We start from the raw sequence: 15,463 nt of genomic DNA, 5'->3' as shown, positions 1-15,463 counted from the left end.
ATGTCCAGTGGGTCAGGGGCGCTGGTATCTCTCCTCCATCCTGTGGCCATGCCATCTAGAGGAGCATGTGCCCTGCCAGTGTACCAGGCAGCAGAGGAGAGTCATGGAGGAGGCCCACTGACACCTAATTGCTCTGGTCCCGGGAAGACCTAGATCACCTCTCACAATCCTCTGGATGGTTCCATGGTTCCAACCCAACTAAAAAGGAGGCTAGGAAAAGTAGGGGAGCACATGGAATATTTGGGGGACACCGTGTTAGTCAATTTTTGTCAGCACAGACACAATTCACTTCTATTGTACAAGCTTAACCCAGTACCTCAACTGTTTCTCCTCTGAAATTCTCCAATTCCCAATAAAATTCCCTGATCATAATGAGCATCTCTGAAGCATCTTTTCTACCATCTTTTAAATTAAGATTATTTTCCAAAAATATATTTTCTTTCCTCAATTAAATCCTAAGTTATTTGAGGATGGGGTCTGCGTCCATGGTAAATATCTCCTGAGATTGCTTAGAAAGATGTCCTCCATAGAGTGGAGGGACCTTCAGCGGCCGTTACTAATTTCAGTTAATGGAGAAACATCTAATAACAGAAGACTTCCGGTGCACGCAGGCTTCTCACGTATCACAGACAGAATTAAGACTGATGGTCATCTAGCTGATGATGTTTCTTCACAGAAACCTTGGTTGAGGAACAGGTTCATCTGAAAGAGTTTACAAGGGAGTCATTCACACAATGTTTATCAATGCTGCTCTGACTCCTTCTGTCTTCCTGAGGTAGCTTTGTATCTTCCCAAGGTCCCTAATACCTGCTGTGACTCAAGACAATAACAACAATTTTCATTGCTAATGTATGTTCCTCGAAAAATTAAATAATTTTATTCCATTGGTTGTCAAAAGAAAACTAAAGAAAGGAAAGATGTTCTCATGAAGCACATTGTCTAAATGAGAAACTGAGGGTCAAAGTTATTATGGGACTCACATGAGCTTAGCACTGACAAAGACATTAACGATGTTCCCATCCAGCAGTTCTGTGTGCAGCTGAACAAAATCCCATCCCTTATAGGTTAAGTGACTTGTGCAAGGTCCTGTAGAGAATGAGTGAATATGGCAATATTAGAGTGCCTCATGTCCAGTGATATTTCGGCTGCACTACTCTGTCATTTATTTAATTAAGCGCAACCCAAAAGATGCATTGTTTAAAAAAGCCATTTAAACAGCATCTACCTGGAAGGGCGTAAATGTCGAAAGGACTTTATAAGTCATAGGTTTTTAATATCTTTTTCTCTTCCTCATTAAAAGGAAGAAATCTTTGGAGGAAGAAAGAGAGCGAGATCTCTCCTAGATGAGAGCGTTCAGTGTATATTTTGAACCTTAATTATATTTGATTTTATATTGGGTATGCAGAAAGAATGTAAAGTTAACTTCAAGCTTAAATTTTACTCAACGTGCTGACAAACCTAGGAAATACAGCAAATAAAAAGAGAACATAAGATATTTAAAACTCTTCTTAATATGGACTTGATTTAACCACATTTGGTTTCCAAAATATTTGGTAGCATTCATTTCCAGCTAGTAACTGCAATTCAACTACGAATTATTTCCACCATTATTTAAAACTAGAATACAGTGGATAGTATTTAATATGAACACTCTCTATGTCCTAGATTCTGTAAGAAACAAATAAAATGTGCAGTTGTTTCTAGGACAGTTTCATTTGCATTTCATTACACTTTTAACCCTCAATTTATATTCTTTTAGAGGCTATTATAGGGACTGGTTATCATACTTTATATATTATAAACAACACTTGGGTCATCAAAAAGATCATGTGGTCCATTCCTCTGTTTCTGAGCACGATAACCTTAGATCATTCCAAACTACTCTTTTCTAATTTTGCAAGACACCAGGTGTGAAGACCAAATCAATCAAATTAAAAAGAATATATTTCCTTGGAGGCTGATTTGCAAAAGAAATGGAACTCTATCTTATGAGAAATAAAATAATTAGCGTTTGGTCTCCAGCTCACAAACAGAAGCATAAACTACAATCACAGGATGCAAAATAACATCTTAATAAAGCAATAGCGAAGTCATAAAGTGATATTCGATTTATTCTCAAATGATTGATTCAGGCAATACATGAAGTTAGAGTTCAGAGAGGGAGGCATATATCCTGACATTCAATAGAAATTCTCTCCTGCTGTAACTAAAAGCAATTTTATTTGACTTAGTCTTTTGTAATCACTAGAAATGGCCAGTTGCAAGTATCCTTTTTAAAACATTCTTCCTATGTTAGACATTACCCATTACTTCTAAGCTTTCTTTTTAAACTTTTCCTCTAGGTTTTAGTTGTAGATAGGTTAAATAATCTCTATTTGTTGATAATTATGCATACAGACATCTCTTTGTGATACATCAAAATTTAAAGTAATAGGGCTGAAACCGGTTTGGCTCAGTGGATAGAGCATCGGCCTGTGGACTCAAGGGTCCCAGGTTCGATTCCGGTCAAGGGCATGTACCTGGGTTGCAGGCACATCTCCAGTGAGGGATGTGCAGGAGGCAGCTGATCGATGTTTCTAGCTCTCTATCTCTCTCCCTTCTTCTCTGTAAAAAATCAATAAAATATATTTTAAAAAAAATTTAAAGTAATAGGAAGCTTATTTCCATGGTTAAATCCATGTTTTTCACCTCTTTTATAATTTCCAGATCAGTTTTAGCCTGATTTGAGTCTAAGTAGGCCTTTCTCATCTCAACTGTACACAGTACTTTCTTGAAATAATATGTGCTCTGACCCCATAATTATATATTTTTTTGAAAGAAATTTGATTCAGTTCTACTCAAATATATTAATATTGCCATTGCAAATAACTCACTTGGCATGGACCAAAAAGTTAACATGTCAATGTGATTGGAAAAGAGGGTGAGGCACTGGAGTGAGGGAGGCATTTTAGAATTAATAAGATAAGAGTCCAGACAGCTCATATTTTACCCAAAGAATGGAGTATAGGCAATGGATACTTTTCCTTGGCCTTACTATTTTACTTTGCCCTGTAATTGATAGGTCATTCCTTTAATTAATCAGTTCTATTTCTAGGCTACAAAATATTAGGTAGAAATTTTTTTATGATTTGTTTCTTTCTTGAAGACTAAATTTCTCAATATACATGTTGTGAAGCAGGAACAGAAATGGTATATTTGGGGGAGGTGGCAGATATTAGACTACAGTATAAAGGGAAAAAAACTATTTTAGTTAAAAACTCTTTCCAATACAACAGATACAAATCTGAAAGAAAGACCCTGAGATGATTTGAAGGGGGTTTCTGTGCAGTGATGAAATGCCTCTGGATCCAGTTATGTATGCCAGTTACTGGTCAATGAGGAATACCTACTCATATTCTACTTCTCCAAGTCACTGTTTTAATATAAAATTATTGGTATTTAATAACACAACCAAATCTTCTATAGCTATCCTTCCTAGCTAAATATATATTTTTTGTTTTTCTGTCAGAGCATGGATACATGAGAGTGAAAGTGAAAAAGTCCTTTCTCTTCCCAAAGTTCCTTTCACGTTCATGGCATCTCACAGAGCGGAAGGATTTCCGGTGTGAAACTGACAAGTAGAATGGAGCCTCGCGGAACTGTGATTCCTGGGAGCTTCATACTCACGGTAGGGTCTACTCTCCTCCGAGATGAAATAGTACCTCTGTATACACTGTGAAGAGGGTAACCCAGCTATTGACACAGAGATAATATCAACAAGCAAATATGACATCAATCTTCAGATAAAATTGTATTTCCACTAAATTATCCTGATGTTAACACTTGAAATGAGTAGGAGGGCCAAGAAACTGGAAGAAATTTAAACCTAGACTACCGTTGAATATATTTAATATTAAATATGCTGGAGGCAGTGCTCAAGCCAATGACTCTATACCAATAATTATATCATTTGCCCTGGCCATTCACATCATTTAATTAAATAAGTTTCCTGGAAGTCAGGCTAGGTTTAACAAATCCTCTCTCAGGACTTGCTGAGAAAGAGCAGAATGATTTTTGGAGTGAAAAGCAGACCCCCACTCACCCTCCCTCACGTACATTGATATTGAACTATGTTCCTAACTTCTGTGTATTTCCAATATGTGATAGAGCCACCTATAATAACAGGGTCATCCTCTCATTCAGCCAGGAGCTAAATAGCATTCTTTTTACGCCAATCATTATACCAAATGATAACCTTTCAAAGAAAAGTAAATCCACTGTAAATGCCAATGGCATGTTTTTGTTTTTTTCTTACATAAAAACAGACTGAGATTTAGACCCATTGGATCAGTAACTACGTTATGACTGGGTGGTCACCACAGGAAGAAATAGCAGGAAAGCTGGGGATAAATGCATGTGGAAAGAAAAGCAAGTGGTTGATGAAGTAAATACTCCTTTGAAGATGTAAAACCATTGTTCCATATTCCTATTAAATGATCACCATGAAGATTCCTTGAAGTTAGGAGGGAAAAAGGAAAACACAGGAAAAAAATCACTTCCTGCGTTAACAATTGGTAATAGTAATGGGACCAAAATCTTTTGCCATATTACTTATATTCTTCATAAGTCAGTCACATCACCTCTCAGCAACATATTTGAGCATTGGGTGCACATCTGTGTGTGTGTGTGTGTGTGTGTGTGTGTGCGCGCGCGCGCACGCGCACACACTGTACACAATGAAAGATATATATATATATGTATGTATATATATATATACACATATATGTATTTTCTAAATTTAGAAAATGTATTACATATATAATTATTAAGAAGAAAATGGAAATAAGTGAGCAGAATATCTACATTTCAAAGTGCAAAATTTCTAGAATAAACTCATGTACCAGAAAATTCCACAGGTAGAGGATACATTTCAAAAATGCCTTGTCGAAACCAAAAGCTCACTGCTGTGGATTGTTCTTAGAGCAACGAGCTTATATGTCATTTCCTTGAGTCTCATTGTGAGAAGGTTTCAGTTCTTCATTAGAGAGAATACATGACGATTGGGATATGAAAGTCTTCTGTCACCATGACCACATTCTTACAAGGCAAAACTAAAAACAAGTTGAGCCAGTCTTCTTCCTCTGGAAATAAACTTCAGTGCACCTTTCACTGTCCTAGATCCTGTTACCTGCATAGTTCTCACTGATTCCAAGAAAGTATCGGCCAAAGAAAATGTAAAGCTAGTTGTCAATCAAATTTTTGATAATATCTTTGATTCATTGGGGGATCTTTTGCTACTTTTATGTGACCTCCTTTTATAATGCGACTGCATCATAGTGAATGGCATAATTTGACAGACAAAATTAATCTTATTTCTAACTGGATTTGTTTTTAACAGGGAAATGTTTAGAATCAGCGATACCAGCTTCTCTAAGAATCGTCATAATACACACACACACACGCACACACACACACCACACACTAACCTAGTTTTTCAAATGCTTCTTTGACTGATTGTTCCCGACCACATGCACTGAATGACTGTGCTGATTAAATTCTGTGATCTTTTCTCCACATTTAATTCATCTTGTCAGGTATGGAAGACCAATGGCTCCATTTCCAAAAGGAGGGGCGGGGGGGCACAGGGCTTTGTTCCTTGACCTTTCATTCTGAGGGAAATACTGAAACACTGAAATGCACCCATCTAACTGGCCAGCATTTCTAATTAATTTCTATTTCATGAGGGAGAGCCCCATTTCTCCTCTGCCTTGGACAACTGTTGGAGACATGGCCTCCCTGCCTCTGTGGGATCCCCACACACAGCCTGTGGAGTGTCCCCCAGTTTCCAGGCTGCTTATTGCACAAATGTGTGTGATGCTCCGGTGAATAATTTATACCAGGCAGGAGGTGACAAGGGAAACACGCCCATTTTGTCTCAAATGCCATGAAGGCATGGAGACAGAGGCAGGCTGCAGGGTGAGGGGAGCCGGCTGATGGGACCCCCGTCCGTCTATGAGAGAGGACACCGCTGTAAAGAAAATGAAATGTAATGAGATCCTCTTTCATGCATAATTCATAGGTGCAAACACGACTGCATAAAAAGCCATGATTTTAACAAGGCGAGTCTGCAATCATGCACATTATCTTCCCAGAGGAACTTTATATAATATTGGTCAAAAAGGAGAGGCTTCTGAATGCTGGTTCAAAATAGAGCTGACAGGTTTTCAAATGCAGCAACATTTACTTTAATGTACAGTGCCTGTGAGAGAAACAATTTCTATCCACACCTGCAAATACTGCTTAGCCCAAAATTTACCTTAAACCATTTGCTATCTCTTCTTTAAATGGGAAAAAAAAAAAAAAAACCCAACCCAAACAACACAGAAAAAGAAGAATGAAAATTTACATGGATAAGCCTAGCTCAAATGCTTGAGCAGTGTTTACTGAATGTTGTGGGGTCAGGGTTAAATTGGACTTGGCAGGCATCTCCAGTCTTCTGGGACAAAAGTTTAGATAGAAATGGAGGCAACGAAGGGGCTTTAAAAATGATAACATGTTGGCTATTGTCAACATGAAATTTAATTTGGCTGTGTTGTAAGAGCAAATATTGTAATTCAGCTTTCCAGAACGGTTTAGGGGCGAACACATGCCCGATTTGAAATGGTGTTTAACACGTGGGGCTTTTAGTTGAGGGATTAGAAAAGGAATGTTGATGAAAGTTCGGGATGTTTTCAGTTTATCAGCACCAAGCCCTAGAGGTGCCTTAGCGAGGAAAGAATTGGCCCGCTGGAGGGTGGGGGTGGGGTCAGCCCTTTGTCCACACTTAGGAAGCGCACAGGAGGATAGGGAATACACAGGAGGGGTCAGAGCATAGGAAGCACATACAGGCAGAGAGCTGTGCCGGCTCATTTGCTTGACCTCTGTTGGGTGGTATCAGTATTTGAAAAGCGAAGCAAAGGAGCTGCGTGGAGTCCAGTTACTGTTTTGTGACTCCAGTGTTTGGCCGGAGAAAGCCGTGGGTGTTGAAAAGGTTGGCCTCTTGGTATCAAAGTGATTGTCACCCGCAGGGTCTTTTATTTAAGGTTCCTCATTTCAGGAACGGAGAGATGCTTAGATGCCAAATAATCGATTCCATTTAAACACAATTGTTTTATTAGCCTCTGTTTTGCTGTAACTCAGTTCTGCTTCAGGTTTTGGCAACATGTGAAGGATGTGGGCTCCGGGGGTTAGGTCACGATTTAACTGTTCGATATGGAATTGTAGCTTTTTGGGACTCAGTGGCAGAACAAAGCGTATCCACGCCTGGAGCTGGACACAAAGATCATTCTCCCCAAATTCTAGGACTTCCACCGTTTCCAGTGATAAATTTGGAGACTGAGTTTGACCATTTGCATTATGTTGAATACTCTTATATATTCCTGGTACTTTTGCTTTTGAAGATGTTAATAACCCATGGCTTCCTGTATGGTTGACACGAGGTTATCTCTCCAGGGCACCCAGAACTAACCAGCTAGTTATACTTGTTTCGCCCTAACAACAGAGTTTAATACTGCACTGCTTCCTTTTGTTTCTTTTCTTTCTTCCTTCCTTTCTGAATCACAAAACAAAACAAAAAAAATCCACAGAGTGACTACATCTGCTTTTAATAAATCCGAATGTTCAGTGTGGCTGGAAAGAGACAGTTCCGGGTGACAGTATCTATTTCTGACTCGGCTGGAAGGTGAGAAGAGGTGATCACCATCTGCTCCATCTACCTGACAGATGTGCGCTCTCCCGACCCCTCCTGCCAGTTCAGCGCGCTGCTGGGAGCTTGCTATTGTGAGGGATCAATTTTCCAGCACAGAAAGAATTTGTTTGCTTGTACACCTGTGCTCTAAAGGAAGTTTTCCTGTTGCTATGCCAGTTGGATGGCTTGCTGAATTCTTTAGCATATATAAAAATGCAAAGTGCCTGAAATGGGAATCAAATGATAACATTATTAGAATTCTCTCTTGGGGTCTGATGAGACATTTGGTTGCAGTAGGAGGAGGATGTGCCTAGGTACAGTTTCTCTAGTCTAAATTCATTTCCTATTTGTTTCCCTTCTGTGAAAGCAACACACATGTTAAATATCAGATGGGAAACAAAGCGCATTGGAAATAAAGAGGGCGCGGAATGAGGCATGAATTTTAAAGCTCCGTTGCCTTAGCTTCAGGCACAGGCATTGGGGAAAGCTGTGGTCGGTCTGATTCCACATTTCTCCTGCTCTCTCCTCCAGTCAGGTAACCTCATAAAAACAAGGCATGTGAACAGGAAGATGCACCCCCAAATCAAAGGTGTTTGCTTTCCTCAAATTCTCAAAATGTTCAAGTAAAATCACATTATATCATCACTTGCTTAAATTTTTCAAAAGTCCTCTTATGACACTAAAAACCTCGGTCTCTTTTGGAATTTGGTCTCTGCCTGTCTTTCTAAAGTAAATTTTCACTGCTCTCCTCTCTTGCTCTGTTCCAGCCTTTCTGACTTCCATGAGGAGAAATGTGATGGGGTCAAGAGGGGAGAAGTTGGCTTTCAAGGTAAGAACTGCACCCCTTTCATTATAATGAAAGGATGTACAGACATAAATGGTGGAAAGTTAGGGAATTTTTTAATGATGCGTTTTTATGAATGACACATGAGCTAAAGAAACATTTTAGGAAGAATTTCAAATTTTGGGTTTTCTCATAAAATGACCTAGAGCAATTAGAGTCATTTCATCTATCTAGAAAAAACAACAACAGAAAACTAGAAACCAGCATGGGTTCACTGAGAGTAACAATTAGGGGCAAATTTTACTTCTTTTTGGACAGTGATATCAGATGAGAAGATTAAGTCATAGCAATAGCATTTGGTAAGGTACCCTATAATGAAAAAACGTGACTCCTTGTTTATAAATTTGATAGATTCGAAGCATTGAAAAACTTTGCCCAAAGCTGCTGACCATTAGCAACCTAGACAAAGAATCCAATGTGAGTCAGAGGCTCAATTTCTCCCTTCTGTTCACAAGATAAGAAAATTTGGGTTGAGAAAGTGCAAGGCTTTTTATCAAATGTGTGTGTCACCTGAAGCTGGGAAGCAGAATAGAGTTGGATGCAGAATGAGTACTTAGAAAATTCATGACAAACAAAAGCATGTGCTTGGTTCTCAAAGGCCTTATCACTCCTTTGTTTCCTTTACTGTGAAGAGCTTTAAAAACAGAAATGCTTTTCCCGTGATTTTCCTAAGCTGGGTTTGGAATATGGCTGGATGAAAGAGTTCTAAAGGGTGCAGAAGGGTGCAAGGGGACAGTATCTATTCTGTAAAGTGTCTGACGGTGTGAAGAGGTGAGCCACATCCCTTCCCTCTACCTGGAGAAGGTGTAATTGTCCTTGTCCCTGTCTACCCTGATTCTTCTGGGATTATACTTCCAACCACTTCCTGATTCTCTCTTCTAATTTAACTCTGTCCTTGAAGCTGGGAGCATCCAGCACATGAACCACACTGTGTCCACTTTTCAGATGAATTTTCACTCCTAGTAGGATCTAACTACTTGCCAGGAAGGAATGTGACCTGTTTGGTCTGAACGTGTAAAATCTGGGCTCGTTTGCCGCAGATAGACTCCTGGTATTGAAACGATGTAGAAATGTGTGTTTCTAATACTGTATTCATTCAAAAGGCACGTTTCTATCAGTGGGCTTTGTGCTGACATACTTGTGAGTCAGGTTCATGGCCAGAGATGACAGAAACACTTTTAAAGCTTCTGATTTTTTGTAATTGCTCCTTCAACCTTTGCCAATTTATGGGAAACTTGAATTAAGATGAACCAGAGGATGGGCATTTGGTTTGTTTTAATATGTCAGATGACTAGTTCTTGGAAACCAACTAGTATTTACTTAGCTGCTTCCTCAGATCAAGGGCTTTGTACTTTCTTATTCATGTAACAAAACGCTTCAACACGCTGAATTGTAATCTGCGAGGAAAAACAAGGACATTGTAGGCTGCTCAAGGAAGAGGGAGAAGTCTGTTACAATGCACCGAGCTCCCAGGGATGTGAGACTGGATGCACTTACCATTGCTGAATGGGGCTGAGATCAATGGAAGCCAGCCCTCATTTAAAAAAACAACAACAACAACCAAAAATCTGCAAAATATTTGCTGGAAATAAAGTTAAAATTTGAGAAGAAATTTTAGCGAATTCGATGGGTATCACTAAGTCATCTTTTCTCTTTCTCTTCTAAATTATGCTAATGCAATGCAATAAAAACAAACACCTTTTAGGATGTTTTCCAAAATTTACTTGATAGGATTGTTAACATGTTTAACATGTTTCCCATAATGTATGGGTGTGAACAATACTTTTTATATAGTACTGGAGGCCCAGTGCACTCGGGGTGCGGGGTGTGGGGGTCCCTCAGCCCTGCCTGCACCCTCTCACAGTCCAGGAGCCCTCGGGGGATGTCCGCTCCGGACCTAAGCTGTCGGACATCCCTAGCACTGCCGCGGAGGTGGGAGAAGCTCCCGCCACTGCCGCTATGCTCACCAGCCATAAGCCCGGCTTCTGGCTGAGTGGTGCTCCTCCTGTGGGAGCACACTGACCACCAGGGGGCAGCTCCTGCGTTGAATGTCTGCCCCTGGTGGTTAGCGTGCATCACAGCAATGGGTTGTTCCACTGTTTGGTAGATTTGCATATTAGCCTTTTATTATATAGGATAGTACATTTTAGAACAATACTTTTTATATAGTATACTACATTCTGTCCTGACCTGGGATTAGAGATGCACTGTGATGTGGGAACACTTTTGTGGGGGATGTAAATGTTCTGACCTTGATTATAATGGTAGAGATGCAGGAGTGTGATTGGGTCAGAAACACATGAAACCATGTATTCAAAATTGTTATAATTTATTCCATGTAAGTTATACCTCAATAAAGTTGATTACAAAAACAAAACAAATGAAACAGAAAAAAGTGTCTACATGTGGATTTCTGATCAAGTGGCCCACCATGAAAGTATCTGGACACCCCTTATTTCAGACACCAGAACAGACCCTGTGAACTTGTCAAAAGTCTCTTCTTCCTGACGACGAAAATGCTTGCAGCCTGTGGATCAACCAAAGCTGGGAACAGGTTGCCTTGGATTAAAAGTGAAGTGAGCATCTTCTCGTATCTGCCTGGGGTGCCCTCAATGCATGTGATCTGTGTTGGAGAATTTCTCTTAGGAAAGCAACCGGGTCTTCTGTTGCAGTGGGAGTATCTTACATGAGAGAGGCCTGCCTGTGGCAGAAGGCTTCTTCAGAAGACAAGCCAGGGGCTTGTGAATTGCCACCAGAAGCCATTTGGAAGCTTGGATGCAGTGGGCCTACTGGATGGAGTCAGTAGGTGGAGAAGTTTGTGGGATCCCTCATGGGAGCCTGCCACATGACCTTCTAAGTCTACAACAGAGTCTGCAAATGTTTATAACAGATCTGGTGGCTTGGCCTAGAGTGGCCAGAGTAGGAAAAAAGAAGTTAGCAAAGAGCAAGAGTCGGATTACAGAGCCCACTCATTGGAAACTAGCAGACAACATGCAAGGCTCAGGTTTGCCTGGGATGAATGTAAGGGGTGCATCTTCCTACATAAATCTGCAGAACTCATTCGATTTTCTGGGTTACTCATTCATACAATATTATTTTTATAACATATAACTTTTTAAACATATCTCAATGCAACAAATGAGGAGAATAAAGCTCTACGAGGTCAGAGTTGAGAAAAGAGAAGGAACCACAAAGGCTGGCTGTCTGCCTGTTGAAATCCACAAACTGTTAGTGTGAATTTACTTTTTTATTGTGGATTGTGGGTAAATTCCAAAAGATCAGATATTTGTGTAAATATGTATTCTGAAGCCAAAGTTAGTTGAAGTGAGACTTCGTTTTGGAATAATCTATTATGCAGCACTCCACTCAAGGTGGTCAGAATTTAGGGATATATTTAAGTAAAAATGTCAAGCATTACTGTTAAAAGTTTACTGAATAAACATTAGATTCATTGTTATAAAAATTTTAAAGTAACACCATTTTGCTGTTACTTTAATTTTTAAGAGTTTTTTTTTTACTGTTGAATTCTTAAATGCTTCCTTTCTACTTCCTAAGGGATAACTGAGACCAATATTTGGGGCCAGGAGGAAGGAAATCAGTCTTTTGTAGAAATAAGGAATTATTTCTAACACCCCATTGAATATAAGCATTGCCTTCCTAGCAAGCAAAAATTCACCATGCTGCCAGGTCAAGGAAAGTTTAATTTTCTCAATTTAGTTTTTGTCAAAATATTAAAGAACTATACTAATTTTTTTTTTCCTGAGAGAATAAAAAACTTTGAGTAGCCTATAGTGTTGGTCTAGTTGTGTGTTTTTATGTATAGATTAGGGCAGTGATGGCGAACCTTTTGAGCTCGGCGTATCAGCATTTTGAAAAACACTAACTTAACTCTGGTGCCGTGTCACATATAGAAATTTTTTGATATTTGCAACCATAGTAAAACAAAGACTTATATTTTTGATATTTATTTTATGTATTTAAATGCCATTTAACAAAGAAACATCAACCAAAAAAAATGAGTTCAAGTGTCACCTCTGACACGCGTGTCATAGATTCGCCATCACTGAATTAGGGTATGCAAATTGCTGAATGACTTTTAGACCATGGTTTTCCATCTTTAAAATGAGGCCCATTGATTGGTATGTCATGATATCAGTTTAGTAGGTTTTGATCCGCATTTTAAAAAATGAAATGATAGAAAATATTAGAATTTGTCAGACATAGAAACCAAAATATTGTTTTGTGAAAAAAATAGTTTTGTGAAAGTTTTCAGCTATTTGTGCACATGCCTGTGTGTGTGTGTGTGTGTGTGTGTGTGTGTGTGTGTGTACAGAGAGAGACAGAGTGAAAGACAGATAGGGACACAGAGAAAACTGGTGAAAAATTAACACACATTCCTTGCCGTGGGTTGGGAACAGCAAAAAAATATTAGAGTTTACAAAAGTATTTTAGAGGATTGCCTAGGAGTTAGTGATAACTGAGATAATTGAGCATCCTTCCTATGGAGGAATAGGTAGTAAATGATTGTTTAGCTGAATACTTTGATTAACAAGTTTCATTACAATGGGATTGACTAAGAATGTTAGGCCTACAGATGACTCTCATGTCTTTTTCTGAAGTTATTAAACACTTATTAAATACTTTGCTCAGACAGCACACCTTAAAAAACTACATCAATATACTTTTAAGACATTTCAAAAATCAAAAATAACATTGAACCTCTGTAGTGTATATTTTGATGAAACATAAATGTTCTCATCATTTGTTTCTTATTTTGTATTCCCTTTACCTGGAATGCTCTGCTTCCAGCTGGTCGTATGAACAAGTACTTTGTAAAATACAGACTTCATCTCTAATATCTTCTCTAGAGAAGGGGTTCCAGAACCCCCAGGGAGCTAAAATACCTGCTCTCAGGATGTCGTGATATATTTTTCTTTATAATAACACTTATCAGCACCTTAAATTATCTTGGGTAATAAAGATATTAGTTACCTTCATATTTTCCACGCCGCTCAACCTAAAGTGCCTCCATCCATCTGTCCAGAATGTAAGCACCCTGAGAGCAGGGTCCTCGCCTGTCCTGTCCACTGTGTGCCTTCGGAAAGTGACTGTCACATACATGTTTATTGACTCGGTGACTGATTGAATTTCAGAAATGATGACAGACTGCCTTCGCTCTATAAAAACTTTCTAAAAGTTGGAAGTCAGGATGGCTGCAGCAATATAACATTGATAAGGATTTCTTTTGGGCCTGGCTCTGTCCTGACTTAGGCCTTATCTGTTTATTTTATATTTACTCTGAGTAGGAGTGTTCAGATTACAAATCTTGAATGACTTCAGAAATAATCAGGATGAAAAAAAAGCTTCTTGCCAACCCTGACCAGCAATGACATTTAAAACTAGAATCAAAAGCAACTCTCATGAAGGCAATTAAAACAGGTGGAGTTTGCAAGTGAGGTGGATACTTTAGTCCATCACTGTGTGTCCATCGACTGTTTTAGGGCTCAATATGAACTCTCAGTGCATTACAATCTAGTATATATATATAAATTACTGAGTTATTTTTTAAGAACACAAATTAGGAGGAGTGGATGATTACTATCTCTATTATAGAATGGGGAACTAACATAGCTGCCTAAGTGAACTTATTGAATGGACGATAGGCGTATACAAAGCATGCTGAGCCTTTGAGCTAAGAAGAAGTGGACCCTATATTAAGGGTCAAATACTTAAAAAAGGTAATATTATTTGGGGATAATTTTGCCTCTATGAGTAATTAAATTTAGTCTTTAAAAATTCAGGGAGATACAGCATTTAATATGTTAAATGATATTTTAATATAATAGGAATATTCAGACTACATTGGCTATATAGCTTCCTACATAAGATATTATTGGATTGTGGATCCATTATTTAAAACATTTCAGTTATTTAAAAAATAAAATAAAATACTTCAGTGATTTGGTATAAAGATACTTTACATCCATTTTAATACCAAGATATAATTAATAACTTTCAAGTTGAAATTTGGTTTATTTATATACTTCACCCTCTAGATTCTCATCAAGTGCTACCCATGTTTATGTTATAACAGATGCATGAAACACCAAAGAGGAAATATGTCAAATCAAGTTGTTTATTATTTGATCTTGAAGATGATCCAGGGAAGCAAATGTCCAATGTTTAAATTCTGAGGCCTAAAATAAATATTTCAGAAAGACTCTCATCTTTTGTTGATTGCTAAGATATACCATAGAATCTCACTTCCTCACTACTTAATGCACTGTTAAGAAATAAAGAATTCCTTGAAAAAAAAATGGCTTTGTTTGACAAAATGGAAGATCTATCAAAACAGGCATGTGAAAAGCAGATTGTGCTCACTTCAGCAGCACCTACGGGTATTAAAATGGCAACAACACAGAGAAGACTGGCATGGCCCCTGCACAAGGATGACTCACAAATTTGTGAAGCATTCCATATTTCAGTTATATATAAAAGTTGTCAAGAGAGTAGGTCCTAAGGGCTCTCTTCTTAAGAAAAAAATATATATTTGTGTTGACATGAGATGACCGATATTAACTTGTGGTAAATGTTTCATGATAAATGTAGGTCAAATCATTATGCTGTATACCTTAAACATACAGTGCTATATATCAATTATATCTCAATAAAATTGGAAAAATAGATTGATCATATCTCAAAGCATCAAATTTTGAACAGTAATAATTATAATATTAGCAACAAAACAATGTTAGTCTGTTTTATTGAATCCTGAGAGTGTCAGATTCTGACCCAGGTACTTTCTCACAAAACATCTCTAAAAAGCACTTAAACCAGTTATGCTTCTTTCCAATTTATAGCCATAGAAACTGATGGTTTTTTTTAATTAATCACATGAATGCATACTAAAATTG

General features: G+C 38.3%; 1 non-coding gene across 1 annotated transcript; it reads left to right on the top strand.

The window, feature by feature from the left end:
* Nucleotides 1–14,922: 14,922 nt before the first annotated feature.
* Nucleotides 14,923–15,033, top strand: LOC118671069. Its single transcript, XR_004972586.1, has one exon. It is a non-coding gene; the product is annotated as a U6 spliceosomal RNA (small nuclear RNA).
* The last annotated feature ends 430 nt before the right edge of the window (nt 15,034–15,463 follow it).

This window comes from Myotis myotis, unplaced genomic scaffold (genome assembly GCF_014108235.1).
Source record: "Myotis myotis isolate mMyoMyo1 unplaced genomic scaffold, mMyoMyo1.p scaffold_m19_p_16, whole genome shotgun sequence".
Taxonomy (NCBI): domain Eukaryota; kingdom Metazoa; phylum Chordata; class Mammalia; order Chiroptera; family Vespertilionidae; genus Myotis; species Myotis myotis.
This window is presented reverse-complemented; position numbering and strand designations above follow the sequence as displayed.